This window comes from Lygodium microphyllum, chromosome 2 (genome assembly GCF_053477565.2).
Source record: "Lygodium microphyllum isolate KBCC chromosome 2, Lygodium_microphyllum_v1.1.10, whole genome shotgun sequence".
Taxonomy (NCBI): Eukaryota; Viridiplantae; Streptophyta; class Polypodiopsida; order Schizaeales; family Lygodiaceae; genus Lygodium; species Lygodium microphyllum.
The window spans coordinates 117,859,495-117,875,828 of record NC_141136.1 but is presented as its reverse complement, the minus strand read 5'-3'; positions in this window follow the sequence as shown (position 1 = coordinate 117,875,828).

The following is a 16,334-nucleotide window of genomic DNA, read 5'->3' as shown; positions in this document are numbered from 1 at the left end:
CCCATGTCAAACCCAACAAAATAAGATATCTCTTTTGATTTATATAGATGTGGATATGCATGTGCATGCAGACATCTTAAGGTGAAGACATAGCTTGCAACTATCTAATAAAGGTAGTATTTGTGAGCTTTTTGCGTGTTTTTTGTATAGGTTTAATATTATTAATTTGTTATAGACTAAACAAAACAAAATTATATATATATATATATATATATATATATATATATATATATATATATATATATATATATATATATCTCTCTCTCTCTCTCTCTCTCTCTCTCTCTCTCTCTCTCTCTCTCTCTCTCTCTCTCTCTCTCTCTCTCTCTCTCTCTCTCTCTCTCTCTCTCTCTCTCTCTCTCTCTCTCTCTCTCTCTCTCTCTCTCTCTCTCTCTCTCTCTCTCTCTCTCTCCCTCCCCTTTATATCATATTATCCCATTTTAACACAAACTTATCATAACACTGCATCATTTGGAAAATTCAATCCCTCATATAACCTACTTTAGACCTTGAAACTAGTGTCCATATGCATGTAAATGAAAGAACCAAAAAATCCATCATAAATTAGGAACATCTTCTTACCATTGTGGCCCCACTTTATGAGCTACCATATTGTCTCAAAGATCCATACTAAAGTATACCTATATGAGCACTATAATGTACAACCTTTTAGACTCATTAACAAACCCCCAATGTCATAGACTAAAGATAAGTACCATGTGATGGTGGAGAGAAACTTTGTATGACATCTCTATGTTGAAAGGTTTTTTTTAATAATAGAAGAAAAATGACAAATGTCATCTTACTTATAGCTAGATTGAAACTATATCTAGATAATAGTCTATCTATATGTGGCCTCACCAACAACTTGTATGTATAATGAAGATAGATTATTAAGGCATCAAATATTTGGGTTTCTAAGAAAAAGATTATGGCTAATTTCTATTAATTTGAAACTAGAATGAAACCTTACCTGGAGTGTCTCTTTGACCATAGTAGATGGTTTATGGCATCTAAGAAAGAATCCAAAATTACTCCCACCACATTGGCAAACCAAAATGCAACCATAACTACTTCATATAAGTAGTGCATAAAAATTGCATAGTGCAATGAATAGAATTTGAGCAAGGAGTAGAGATTACACAACAAATATGAGAAGAAAAGAAAATTATATAATTCCAAACAAACTAATATAAATATGGCTCTGTCCACCCGTGCGCTTCCACAATGAAGCTTAGATAGCAATCTAGAGAGTTAATACGTAAAAAGCTTAATGCCACCTATAAGAACTCTGATTTGGTGAAAGACATGTTGATTATGGCCTTGGAGGGGTCTTCCTTTCATAGCGCAGGAAGATGGTCTGGTTGGCATGTTCAACCATATAATGAACCTTCCCTATTTAGCCAAGGAATATTCCCTTTACCATCATGCCAAGGGTGTCAAACCCCCATCATGAGAGCTACTAGTCCCCCCCCAAGACCCCCTAAGCTAGGGGCTAGTCCCCCAAACCCCAAAATATGAGTCCTTGAAAACTCCCACACCCCGCAACTCAATGCATTGTGCCTCGAGTTTCTACTAGCATAACTACTCTATCTAACCAAAGGCTAGATCAACAAAGGTCACCTTTTTCCCATCTGATCACATAGACCTCATCTAATATACATGTTAGGATGCAACAAATGTCTAGGCTCACACATGGTTTATTTTCATAATGAGGGCCTTACAACATTGAGCTTTACGAGACTAGGGTGTTGAGCATATCTAAAAATTCCCCACCACCCCACCCCTCAATGTCCACCCACACATGAACTACATCCTTGGTCCAATGCTAAGTTTCTAAGGATGAAATTGAAATAGATCCTCTATGAGATCATTGTTGAAGATATCTGCTCCATTCTCCTCCATTGGATAGTAGACAAGTTGTACTATCCCATCCTGGATCAAATTTCAATGGGTTTGGTGCATGCATAAAATACTATATTTTTGGCAATGGTAATGCAACTTTGATTCTCACATCTTAGCACTATTGGTTATATATCCTACATTCCCATATGCCATCGAATCCTCCTTAATCATACTACTTCACATACAGTAAAACAAACTACCTTATTCTCTACTTCTAGCCAATGTTGGTTACTTCTTACTAATGGTGGAGAGGATTCTTGAACCTAAAGAGAAGAAATATCCAGAACCTAATATCTTGGAATCTCTATCACATGCCTAATATGAATCGTAGTTTTCCACAAGAGAATCTCTGAAACTATAAGTGATACCATAATCAAGAATTTCCTTCAAGTATCTAAGCACCTACATCCTAGCTTTCCAATGACTTTCTTGTGGTTCATTTGAGAATAGCTCAAAAAACCAATAGCAAAATCGTATATGGCATTGTGTTGCACAAATAGATGAGACTATAAAAACTGATGTCTACCAGTGCTAATGTATCCTCAGTGGATAAATTCCCATTGACCCCCATCTACATAGCTATCTCTTTGCACTCAATCATTCCAAATGCTTTCAAGATCTCCGATGCATAGTTCTTCTAGGATGTGAAGATTTTTCCATACTCTTACCAGACTTCAAATCCCAAATACAAGTGCAATAAGCCCAAGTTTGTCATTTCAAACTCGCATCTCAAAGCCTTTTGAGTTTGATAGATCATATCCTCATAGTAACTTGTAATAAGAAGGTCATCAAACCTCACTTCATGACCAAGATCAATTATGGAAGCAATTGATAATATATTTCTTTTAATCTCTAGGACGTGCAATACATTTGAAAGCTTTTTGAGTTCACCAATTAGAGCAACAAAGGAAATAGTACTTGTGCCCTCAATAGGGCATTTTTCATTGTTCCCAACCATCATAGTGATGGATGCTTGTAGAGGCTACATAGAACTGTATAGGCACCACTATCCAATACCCATGAGTTAGTGGTAGATACTTCTTGTTGGTCATGTGAGTGGAGATGCCACTATCCAATACCCATGAGTTAGTGGTAGATACTTCTTGAGCCGAGGGTTACACTTCCTCAATGGTTTCCATGAATAACTCCAGTTGTATTGGTTCTCCCTTCCCCTTTACTTTTCACATGTCATTCTTTTCATCTGTCTTCTTGTGACATGATAATATGCAATTCCATGTCCTTTCAACTTGTAGTAGAAGCACTCTCCTTAAAACTTTTTCTTACTACCCTTCTTCTTTTTGTTACCATTAGTAGAGGAACCACCTTTGCCTTTCACATTGGCAAAGAATGCACAATCTCCACTGTTACTACTTTTTGGACTTTAAGCTACAACTTCTCCTTCACAAAATTCCTCAAATGTTGTTGTGAGGTTTTTCACCAAAGGAAGAAACCCTTAACCCATGGCACATTTCGAGGTAGTTTCAATTCACGGATAAGGTGGCAAGATAATTAAGTTTATAAGCCATTTCTTCTTAGTTAGGATGCACTCTTAAGTGCTTAAAATAATAAAATAGTTTTTAGTGCTTCAATAATTAATGTACTCCTAAGTACAAGCCACTCATGCTATGTGAAAAATAGATGAGGTCAAGTAGCAATTTGGTGTATAGTTACTCATGGTGATATTGGAGGACACTTAGGTAAGCATTGATGCTTTACTAGATGGATGCTTCTACAATAGAAAGGGGATGCGAATGAAAAGCCTATTTTGTGTGGAAAGCCATGTGCTTGTGGAGAAAGGAAGGAGAAGGGAACCTTGAAAAAGGAGTGACTAAAGAAGGCTAAACTTAGCCTTAGGGAAGAGCATGGAAGGGAAAGTAAAATTTCATGGCACCGTATTTAAAAACAAACAAAGAGGCATATCTTAGGCATGAGAGGAGGTGAGGAAAACCTAGGAACATGATTGTTGTGGGGGGCAACCTTACCCACATGATCTAGGAGGAAGCTAGCTATGACAACTATTGTGAGCCTTGTTCAAGACAAAAGAACTTTTGATGATCGTGCTAATATATGGTTTTATGTGTAATGCTTCTTCGTTGCATAGAGAGCAATGTGAGTTTTTGGCTCTATTGACTGACTACACGGCCCAACAAGAAGAAGACATGAGGAGGGCCGGCTAATCTCACAATCGTATGCACTGTAAAAGATGGATCCATGGTTGATTGAAGCCCAAAGTGGTCAACCATGCTTCTAGGAAGAGAATCATCAAGTTTCATCATCCTCCTACTTGCGTCGTCGTCAAAGTGAACTAATTAGAGTCAAGGTCCGATCATGAATGTGCTAAGAAGCAGCAATAACAATGTCTATCTAGCAGCATGGGGTTTTCAGATTTTTTAACCTCTAGAACTTCCTCCTTATTTGCAACCTCGCTAGCCTGGATAGATTCTTCCAATTCACTTTCATAAATTTCTTTTGTATTGTCATCCTCATCCTCTTCAAACTCTATCTCTACCTCAGTAGGAGCTATGCAAATAGAAGAATAGATTCTATGTGTTGTCATCTGCCTCTACTTCTACATTTGCGTCTAGCTCTACTACTATCTCTCTGACTCTAACTTTGCTTCTATCTCTGACTCTGCCCCATTATCATGTAACAAGGAGAACAATACATCCATGCCTTTATCTCATTGTTAGAGGTGACTTTAGAAGTCATTCCTAGTTTAGGTAGGAGTTATTCACCCATTGAAAAGGACTTTGCTTCTTTCAATAGTGGGCTTACAATGCCTAGTGCCTCTGTTTTCTTGGGAAAAATCTGTTTGACAACTTCTTCGTCTCTTGATGTGCCATCTATTACTTTGTTGGAAGAGTCTATTAAGAATTCAATGGAATTGGCTTCCACCAATTTACCAAGGAGGAATGACTTAAGTTTATGAACTCCTCTTGCATCCGCTCTTCAAAACCTTCATGCCTGAATTTAGTAAGGAAGGCCAACTTTAGGTTGTCCCATGTTCCAAAAGTTTCTACTGCTTATCTCTCATACGACTGAAATGCCGTGCCTTTGAAAGTGGCGAGGAATATCACTAACCAATGCTCGCAGGTTTTGGCATTGTTGGCTACACATGCTACCATGAACTTAGCTACATGAGGATCATGGTCTTCATTGCACTCTCCCTTAAAGATGGGAAATGAGACTACATTCACTAGCATGTCAATCATCAATATTTCTAGGACAAAACTAACTAGGAAGGGGACCTTGACTCGCCATGGGAACTTCTATAAAGAGTGCCACAAGGGTGTCAAAGGAGGCTTCTGCTACTAGTTTATTCTTGGCTTTGATTTTTATCTTCTCTCTTCTCACATACCTCTAGATTTGTTCTAGTGCTTGCCTCTTGATCACATCATTCACATTGAGGGATGCACTTCTGGTAGAAAGTGGCTTTGACAATGAAGATATTAAATTCTTCAACAATTGCAGGGATTCTCCAATCTTCCATTGTTTTCTTCCTCTTCAACCGTGCCACTTCTTTCATTTTCAACCTCTATTGGTGCTTGCTAATGGTAGTATTCCTTGGCTGTGCACCAAAAAACATGGAGCCCCAAGAGGAACACCAAGAAAAAATGGAGAATGTACTGCAAGAAAATCTAACTTTTAGCATCAACAAGCATGCTCTTCATATTTTAATCAACCATAAGAAGAAAAACAACACCCATCTTCCCAAATTTTCACACAATATTATATAAAAGTTCTGCCACGGATTTATCACAACAAAGCTTCAACACATTCTTCATATTCTTTATCAAAAGAACAAGAGAACACAAAGTAATTCTCCACTTTAAATGGAAATCATCACATAGCATTCATCTTCAATAGCTTAATAGTCTTCATAGTCTCTCTCATGATCTCTCAACCATAGATACATTATTTTGCGTGAAAAATTGTCATTAGAAAAGTTTCCCAAAGCTACACATTCATCTAACAGAACACTTAACAAAGGCATATAGAGCAGAAATAGAACACAGACATCCCTATATAGAAGCTCAACATAAGCTTAATAGAAAGCATTCAACTCAACTAAAACCATTCAAAACCATCAAAAATCACTCAATAAGTTTCCAAACATTCTTAAAATCCATCAATCAATCATCATTCCAACCTCTCATACAAAAGGAAATTAGAACAAAATAGAAGCTAAATATAGAACCAATCAGAATCTATGGGAGAGAGAAGAGACATTAGATTTTTCAAAGTTTTTAATTCCAAAAATTGGAGAAGGGGTTAACATAAGAAAATCTAAGATATTTTAGTATTATATATTGACGTGGACTCCTATGGAAGCACACTTGAAATTGGCATAGTAGTTGCATGTTTTGGACATGGCCACACATAAACAATTTGCTAATTGAAATGTTGTAGCTCAAATGATGCTCCTTGATGAACACCACGTGAGACATGAAAATTTTCTCTAATGTCAATACTAAACACCTTTCTAAGGAGCCTTCTTTTAGAATACATAGATAACATCATCGTTGTTGCTTCTTAGCACAATCACGATCATACCTTGACTCTAATTAGTTTAGTTCGATGGTGCAAGTGGGAGGATGATGAAACTTAACAATTCTCTTCCTGGAAGCACAGTCAACCACCTTGGGCTTCAATCAACCATGGAGCCATCTTTTACAATGCATACAACTATGAGATTAGTTAGCCCTCCTCATGTCTTCTTCTAGCTGGGCCATAAAGTCAGTCATCAGTAGAGCCAAAAACTCACACTGCTCTCTATGCAATGAAGAAGTATAACACATAAAACTATCTACCAATATGATCATCAAAGATTCTTTTGTCTTGAACAATGCTCATAGCAGCTGCCATAGCCAACTTCCTCTTGGATTATGTGGGTAAGGTTTCCCCCCACAACAATCATGTTCCTGGGTTTTTCTTGCCTCCTCACATGCCTAAGATATGCCTCTTTGTTTATTTTTAAATAGGGTGCCATGCAACTTTGCTTTCCCTTCCATGCTCTTCCCTAAGGTTAAGTTTAGTGTTCTTTAGATCTGCTTAGGTAGCACCTCACCCTATGGCAAGATCTTAAGCAGTGGGTTGAAGGGTCACAAGAGCAGGTCACGGCAGACCCTCATGACCATGATGCAGAGATGCAAATACCAAGTTTAACGCTGCACTCTATGCCTAAATCCTTACACGTCAATGCCTTCTGGGAAGGTTCCGAGATGCATGCAATCTTACCAGTTGTAGCCCTAAGTGACACAACGAGAAAGGGAATTGTAGACACGAGAGCTGGGGTTAGTGTGCTTAGCCACCATTGCTCCAAACTTGGGAAAACCCACCTGTTGAGACTACTAGGTTTAATGTCACATTAGCAAACGGTATGAGACTCAAGCCATTCGGGGTGCTTAAGAATTGGCCAATGAAGATCGCAAGTGTCCAGTTCTCCGTTGACTTTATAGTCATGAAGGGAGTGGACTACGACATCCTATTAGGCCGACCCTGGATGCGCAATGCTAGAGTCATCAAAGATTGGGGTAACGGCTTGATCTTCCTTGGTAATAGGATGGACATCGTGAGAGTAGAGATGGACACCTTGAAGACCTCACCAGTAGATTTAGATGCCATCTCTGCTATGCTCAAGGGTAATGCTCAGGTCAAGAAGTCCTACGGGCCCTTGACCAAGTATATCCCATGCCCAGAGGATGAGCGAGATTGGATGCACGTCCTCGCTAGAATTGACCTGCCGTTCTCAGATCATGAGGCATATGAGCAAGCCATCAAATCAATCAGCAAGGCTAACGACACACCCTCCGTACCAGTCTGCATGATGGCAGAAAGCCTTCGTGGGAAACTAAAGCCCGTCAACTTCCAAGTCCCAACCAACAAAAGGGAACTCCAGGAGATACTAGAATACCTAACGGACAAGCTAGCTGGCAATCCAGTTGCAAATTTCAAACCACTCCAAGATCTCTTAGATGAATCCAAGTGGCAATGGACCAGAGTGCATGACTTAAACCTCATGTATAACTGGGCCCTAGTTCATGACCAACGACAAGAGATATACCAAGCCTTAGGAGACGATGAGCAATCTGATAAAGAGGATTCTAACGACAAATACGAAGACTGCCAATCCTTCAGTGATGAAAGTAAGGGTGAGGTAGATACAGTGGACTACGACACTGAAAGACAAGAAATAGAGCAAATACAAGCAGACTCCAAGCTGCAGAAAAAGAGTATCTTCAGGATAGAGCGAGGGGTCATGCGCATGGAATGTGATCGTGCCTGGTTGGAACACGTAGGAGCCATAGACCTGGAGCAAGCATGCCTAGCCCAGCCCCAGGAATGACATCAGTACTTAGGACTGAATCACCATCTGAACTACGCCCACCAGGGGAGACCACCTCTTCTAGCAAAGATGGAGGATTCGACTCTGAATCGGAGGTTAGTTCGGATAGTGATCCAGAAATCCCTAGGCCGCCCACAATCAGACGCACCAAGGGGGACCTACCCGTCCACCTGAGGCGCAGATGATTGAGGCAGGGAAAGGCAAAACAACCCATGGAAGAACAGCAAAAACTGCAGGACCTCCCTAAACAATTCACAAAATTCAAAAAAGGAAATAGGGTAGTAGTCCTGTTACGTGCCAAACGTCAAGCGCAGACGAGCGAATCAATCGAGGGACCAGCCAAGGTTAAGGAGATGGACCTCGCCCAGGGAGGGAAAACACCCCGACCAATCTTCATTACCAATGACTTGACTAATGACGAAGAAACGAGTCTTGTCACTCTCTTGCGAGAGTACATAGACGTGTTCGCCTGGTCCTTAGAAGAGCTTAAGGGGGTAGATCCGAGTGTCGTGACTCACAACATACCCATGACGCCAGACGCAATGCCGATCAAGCAGCGACCATACCCTATGAATCCAAAACACGCTTATGCTGTCAAAGAAGAGATTGATAAGCTGATGAGAGCAGGATTCATCTATGAAATTGAGCACACGGACTGGGTATCGCCGATAGTCATCGTGATGAAGAAGAATGGAAAAATCCGAGTGTGCATCAATTACAAGAAGGTGAACGCTGCTACCAAGAGGAACAACTATCTATTGATGTACACTAAGCACATGCTTGAGAGAACGGCAGGCAAGGAAGCCTACAATTTTTTGGACGGCTTCTCAAGGTACAACCAGGTGCAAGTGCATCCTACGGACAGACGGCCTTCGCCACTGAGTGGGGCATCTTTGCTTACATGGTCATGCCCTTCGGGTTGACTAATGCCCCTGCCACTTTCCAATGCCTCATGTACACCATCTTTAAGGACATGCTTCACAAGGAGTTAGAAGTCTTTGTCGACGACCTCTGTGTCCACTCGACCTGGATCGAACACCTAGACAAACTCCGAGCAGTCTTCGAGCGGTGTCGCTTATATCGTCTCTCCTTGAACCCCTTAAAGTGCCAGTTTTGGGTGAAGCATGGATGCATCCTAGGGCATGTGGTGTCAAAGAGCGGCATACTGACTTCTCGAAGGTCAGGGTTATTATTGACCTTCCACCCCCAAACAACTATAAGGGAGTTCAATGCTTCCTAGGCCATACTGGATACTATCGGCGATTTGTATTGAATTATGCATTGATCACCAGACCCTTGTACAAGCTGCTTATTGTCTTCGAATGGACCGAAGCATGCCAACGGGCATACGAAGAGTTGAAGAAGGCTCTAACCACAGTGCCAATCCTACGAGCCCCAAATTGGACCATTACTTTCCACGTGCATATCAATGCTTCTAAGTTTGCCATGGGGGCAATGTTGTGCCAACCTGGCGAACACAATTTAGACTATCCAGTGAGCTTTACTAGCAGACAACTCACTGAGACGGAAATGAACTACTCGATGAACGGAAAGAGAGGGATTAGCCATGGTATTCGCTGTGAAGAAATTCCGGCATTATCTGTTGGCCACGCCCTTTACCTTCTTCATGGACCATCAAGCCTTGCTCTATTTAGTAAACAAACCTTGCGCTACAGGACGCATAGCTCGGTGGCTCCTTCTACTTCTAGAGTTTGACTTCTCCGTGGTGGTACGGAAGGGAAAATAGCATTACATGGCTGATCACATGTCACACATTCCCATGGAGAAGCCGCTGGACAAAGTGTTGTTGATGAATTACCCGACGCCCATCTATTTAACCTTTCCAATGAGAGAGATCTATTTAAGGCTGATCTAACGCCATATTGGGCAGATGACATAGTCCAAGTGCTTGAGCACGGACTGCCTGACCGACCGATAGAAAAAGCCCGCCGACTTAGGCAATTAATCCTTAAGATCCAGCCCTATCAGCTGATTGCAGGCCAATTCTATAGGCTGGGGCAAGATAGATTGTTGCCCAGATGCGTATGCAAATATGAGATGCACGATGTGCTCTCAGAAGCACACGGCAACATTGCCGGAGGGCACTTTAGCGGGGATACGACAACACGAAAGATGCTACAGTCTCAACTGTGGTGGCCCACGCTTTTCCGTGACGCAGCACGATTTGTCAAGCACTGCGACGAGTGCGGACGAAGGTTCCGATTTGCAAAGATCAAATGGAATTAGCCCTTGGAATTAGCCCCAGTTATTGCTCAACAACCCTTCGAAAAATGGGGAATTGATTTCATTGGACCTATCAATCCTACGGCATAGTATTCGCATGCCAAGTACATCATTGTGGCCACGGATTACCTCATGAAATTGGCAGAAGAAAGAGCAACGCGAAAAAACGACGCTAGAATAACTACTAAGTTCTTATGGGAGCAAGTGATCTCATGATTCGGCTACCCCATCGAGTTGGCAGTGATGACCAAGGCACGCAATTTATCAATGAAGTGATCCTGCATCTCCTGTCCACCTTCCTCATCATCCATCGCAAATCCTCGCCATACTACCCTCAAGCAAACGGCCAGGCCAAATCAACGAATAAGATTCTTGTCAATGTCCTAACCAAGGTTGTCTATGCTTCACGCAGCACGACTGAGACAACAAGCTGATGGCAGCTATGTGGGCTTACCGAACAGCTTATAAAACGGCTGTCAGTCAAACCCCCTTTAGGCTGACATATGGAACAGAAGCGATTCTACCATTAGAATTCTTCGTTCCTAGCTTGAGAATAGCACTTCAAGAACGATGGGAAGGGAAGGAGGCATGGACACAACGCTTAGTTGAACTCAACGCCTCTTGGAGACTCGTCTGCTAGCCACCCATGCGTTGATCTGTGAGAAAGCCTGACGCAAGAGCTGGTTTGACCAGCACATCAAGCAGTGCGAGTTCGAACAGCGTGACTTAGTGCTCCTCTACTCAGTTAAGGGGCATAAGCAAAAAATGAAATTTAGAGGTCTTGGACCCTTCAAAGTTCATGCGATCAGCCGAACAAGTATTGTCGAACTTGAGACCCTAGACGATGAAGGGATAGGCTTCTTCAATGGTAGTCGTGTCAAGAAGTACTACCCTCCTACGCACCCTTTGCATGAGCCACCGATGTTAGAACCGCCTGTTAAAGTACGAGTAGCCACAATCACAGAGGTTGATGATGAGGATGAGGAAGCCATAGAACCCGCATACCTCCATATTACAGTCATGGTAAAACAAACATGCGCTTTCAATGCCTTGATCGACGAGGGAGTAGACTTTAATGTCTTAACCCACAATCACTGGACTCAACTTGGCAAACCACAACTTCAGCCCACTAATGCAAAATTAAGCCCATGTGGGGTCCATTCGTACGCACTACTCGACAAGTGCAAAGCAGCCGTTTCTATCGAGTGTGAGACTGTTCTACTGATTTTTTACATGTTGCCAGACACTAAAGATACGGGCACGGAGTCACTGCTAGGGTGAACTTTCAAAAAGCAGGCTCACTACAATGTCGATTACGCGTCGCAGCGCATCCACCTCGCAATAGGCAACGTTCGCATTGTTACAGCTTTCAGCAAGGGCTACGCGACCTCATCCCGGGCCACAAAGCCACCGATAGAACCATATGTAGTCAAATCTGAGGGGGGGGGGTAGTGCGCGGCCGCCACTCCCCAAATTTCATAAACCGCAACCCATAGCAACCAAAGCTAAGGCCCAACAGCCTCGCCTTCAATGGATGCCTAAATAGCTGCAATAGCCACCTAGGAGTCAATGCTCCTACCCTCATAAGACCAGAAACTCTAGACCTAGGAAGCCCAGACGCAGTTACAACAATAGACGCGTAATCAGTCAAAGATGGGTCCCCAAAGCCCTCTTGCACGCACAAGGCTACTATGAGGGCAATGCTTGGATATGGATACCTAAGGCCCACACGGCCAAAGGCACCACTCGTACGCCAGCCTCACGCTTGATCATCCCAAAGATCGTAAAATCCCAAAACCACAAGCTGCAGAGCTTCCCTGACTAGCAACCATCAAGTTCATCCACGTGTGAACCCAAGAGCGTCGCCCAAGCCTATCGACCCAGGCGAAAGCCAATGTCACAAGAGTCATCACCTGCCAAAGTCGATCCGACTTTCCAAATCCATCCTGAAACCCGCAGGCCGTCACTCGAGGCTGCTGCTAACCCAGCCATAGCCCCAACGCCCCAATCGCAAGATCAAGAACACTCACAACCGTAACTTTTCGTTGCCAAAGGCTTAGGCCTATTAGACGAATCCTTCGCAACCGAAGTTCAAACCATGCCTTGTTCTTGGGAAACGTTTGAATTCGCATTTGCAAAAGCCGCTACCTCCACTGCTAAATTGCTCAGTAGTGAGATCTCCAAAGAGCAAGCAATCAAACAACGCCTAATCACATCATATGATTAGCGAACCACTTCTACCATCACTAACCAAGAAGTTACAGAGCTGTCAAGACTTGCTAAGACGAAATCCCAATTCTTAAAGCATTGGTACACTCTTAGGTTGCAATGGGAACTTGAAGGATGCCGAATAAAGAGCAACGTTGAGCAGCACCATGCTATCAAAACAGCAGAGTACGACCACACTTACGTTGCACCAACCTCGTATAGAGTGTTAACCACTCTTCGTGGTCGACCCATGGAAGAGCACATCAAAGGACACCCCTACCTCGATCGCTTGTTGACCATGAAAGAGTTACACATTGCTAACCGAGTCAACTTTGGTGACTTTCTAATAGATGTTCTCACATACATCACACAAGTGGGGATTAAACCCTTTGATCTGGACCGCGACGCTCACTTAGAGTACAACCCCCGATTCTATGATTGGCTCCTTCACCAGTAACCCCTACACCCCCATACCGAAAGCCCTTGACCTTCTGACCCTAAATCCTAGGAAGGATTCTTCTCAAGCTGGAAGGAGAGGGGGTAAGGTGAATCAAATTAGAATCAGTGAATCAAATCAAAGTCAGTGAAGCACATAGACATATATTATGGGAAACGAATGGGGTAGGGAAAGGGCATGAAAATTTTGAAGTAAATGGCAAAAAGTCAAAGTCTGAAAAGGAAAATCTACATTGGATTTTAATGAACTCATTCAAAAGCATAGAGTTTTTCTTTTTCAGCAAATTATTCTGTCGCAAGCACTAATGAAAATTACGATTTATGACAGGAACAAAAGATGTCGCAGCAAGACCGCGCCCACCGACTCCCGTTCACAGACGAGGAAAGAGAGCAATATCGCATCTACCTAGAAAACCGCGCCTTCGATCAGCTTAAGTTTCGAACCATCTGCAACATAGAAGTTGTGGTGGCTAGGGAGGAAGCAGCTAGAAGGGTGATCGAGCAATGTAATCTCAGCAAGTACCTTGAAAAATTCTCACAAGAGCCGGACCACCTGAAGTGTGTAGAGTTCCTCAGATCATATGACCCAGACCAAGAATGCAGCACATTGACGGTGGGTAGAGGAGAAAGTGTCAAGCAGGTGCAGGTCTGTCTAGACCCAGCCTTGGTGGAGGAGGCGTTGGAATTGGAGCCAAAGACAGAGAGAAAACAGAAGAGGGATGTCTATGCGATGCTGAAAATGAAAAAGGAGAAGGTGCTCACCAATGACGGCATCAGCATCCTAGACATCCCCAACGCAGAAGCTAGGCTGCAAGCAAAGCTAGTACATGTCCTCTTCTCCAGCCAGTGCTACAGCTCCCTGATGCATCGAATCAGCGTGCCTGTGCTGGAGAATATAGCGGCCCACACTCTGGACGAAGTTAACTGGAACGGGTATGTACGAAAAACTATCGACTAGGCAGCTAAAGCATTGGCTTTAGGAAGTGTGCCAGTAAGTGGAGGGTCTCCAGCCTCCAAGGCTACAGAGAGGAAGAAAGCTTTATCCAAGGCCTCTTACATCGGGTATGGAGGTGTCTTAACGGCGCTTATCTAGGAGGCCATGAAGGAGGCACAAGAGGCAGAAGAGGGGGAGGGAAAAACACCCACCATCGAAATGACAAAAGGTGGAGGCCTCGACAACACCCATTCAAACAACAATGACGCCGCCAGCTAATTACGATGAATACATCACCGAGCTATTCTCGCAGTTGGAGAGAGCTAAGGAGGAACGAAATGTAGCGGTGGCTGAGTTGGCAGCTGAGAAGGAATCAATAGCCACCTTCCAGCTTGATAAAATAAGGATGATAGCCATGCAACAATGGGAGATCACAGATCTCAAGCAGGAAATAAAGGCTAAGGATGACAGAGAAGAGCACTGGAGGCAACAACTCGAGAATGAAACACAGGAGTTGGTGAAGATGCAAAGAGAACATAAGCTCTTGATAATGCAATACCAGGAGCTCATTACAAAAACTGCTAAAGTTAAAGAGCTCATGGCTTAGCTCAACGCCCGGGATGAGAAAACAAAGCAGGGCGCATGGAGGAGCAGCAAGAAGAGATTGAGCGCCTAACCGATCAGTTGAACTCTGAAAGAGAAGAACAGGAGAGGCTAATCAAGGAATTGGAGGACCAAGAGCAAAGGCTCATGATACTGACCCTGAAGCAAGGGGAGAGCATGGAGGAAATGAACAAGAAAGAAGAGGAGTGGGCAGTACATAATGAAAAGAGGGTGAAGACACTGGCACGGTGCCTTGCTCTGGTAGAAAAGGAAAATATCATTGCAGAGAGCAAGGCAGAAGCCGCCCAAGTGGCCTTCAGTGCCCAACAAAAAGCCTTCCTCAACACCATCATGGACACTACCAGCTCAGAGGAGGGAGAGTCGTTGGAGGTGGCACAAAGGAAGCTCAGCATTGCACGCAGAGCCCTACACGCAGGACTGCAAATGCCACCCCAACCTACGGAGGTTAGGCTGAGCCTGGACGAGCAATGGAAATACCTACTGCTAGCCGGCCTAACCCCCCAAGAAGTGGATGCCCTAGGATTTGAAGAGAGAGTACCACAGGGAAACCGGCAGGGGGAGGAAGCCGAACTCAAAGTCGACATGAACAGGTTCAGCGAAGATGTGATCCCACAACCCCCCTCGCCGCACGCTCAGGAACAACAACCACTTGACCCACCCATGGACAGACAAGCCACGCTCAAGGAACGATGGAAAAAGTTGGTGGAAGAAGCCAGAAGACGGCTGCAGGCCAAGCCAGTCATGCAGCCATCCGCATCCCTCCCACCATGCCCCGATGACCTCCCAACGCAATTCCACGCGGAGCTAGTGGTCTGGGAACGGCAGGAAATCGAAAAGGACCCTTTCTCTTTCAGCTTCCTTATGCCTAACAACCTGAGAAGGGTCAAAGTAATGGAGGAGGTGATCGCGGCTGGCAGTCGACTAGGCCAAAAATGGCGGATGACACGGCAAAGACCAGACTCTATGGGGCACGGAGAAAGCAGAATTTTGGCAAGACAAAGTGTATGAAGTGCCACACACCGTAAGGGGCTACAACTACCAACCCCTCTGGAGAAGGCGAATATGCAATATTAACATGCTCGCCTGGATGGCATTTTGCAACACCCTACCCTACGAGAGGAACGACCCCACATTCATGGCGTATCCTCGTAGGGTAGGCATGATTTTGTCGCCACCCTCCATGGGAGGCATGACTTCCCCATCATCTACAATTCCAACGCCACCTCCTTCGAGGATGCTCTACTTTTTGATTTAGGAAGCCTAACAGACTCCATGACGTGCTTCCTCGCGAAATTCTCCTTCTGTCCCGATCCCGCTTTCATAACTACGTGTAATTACCTTAGGCTTCTTAAGCTCCTACTCAAGCAAGATCCGGCACCACAGGAGAATGGCTTGCCTCCCCTCTTTTTTGATCCCAATGCTATTGATAGCTGCGCTATGGCACGCTTAATGATGAGAGCTAGCCTACTACATTCCTTTTGCCTAGCTCTCCTAGAGGACATGAGTGACAGCCAATTCACTAGGTATAATCACCCCTTCCTTTCCACCACCTCTCTCCACGTCCGCATGAACCTGAAAGGGTACATGCAAAGCCACCATTTTTTGTGCAAATCCATC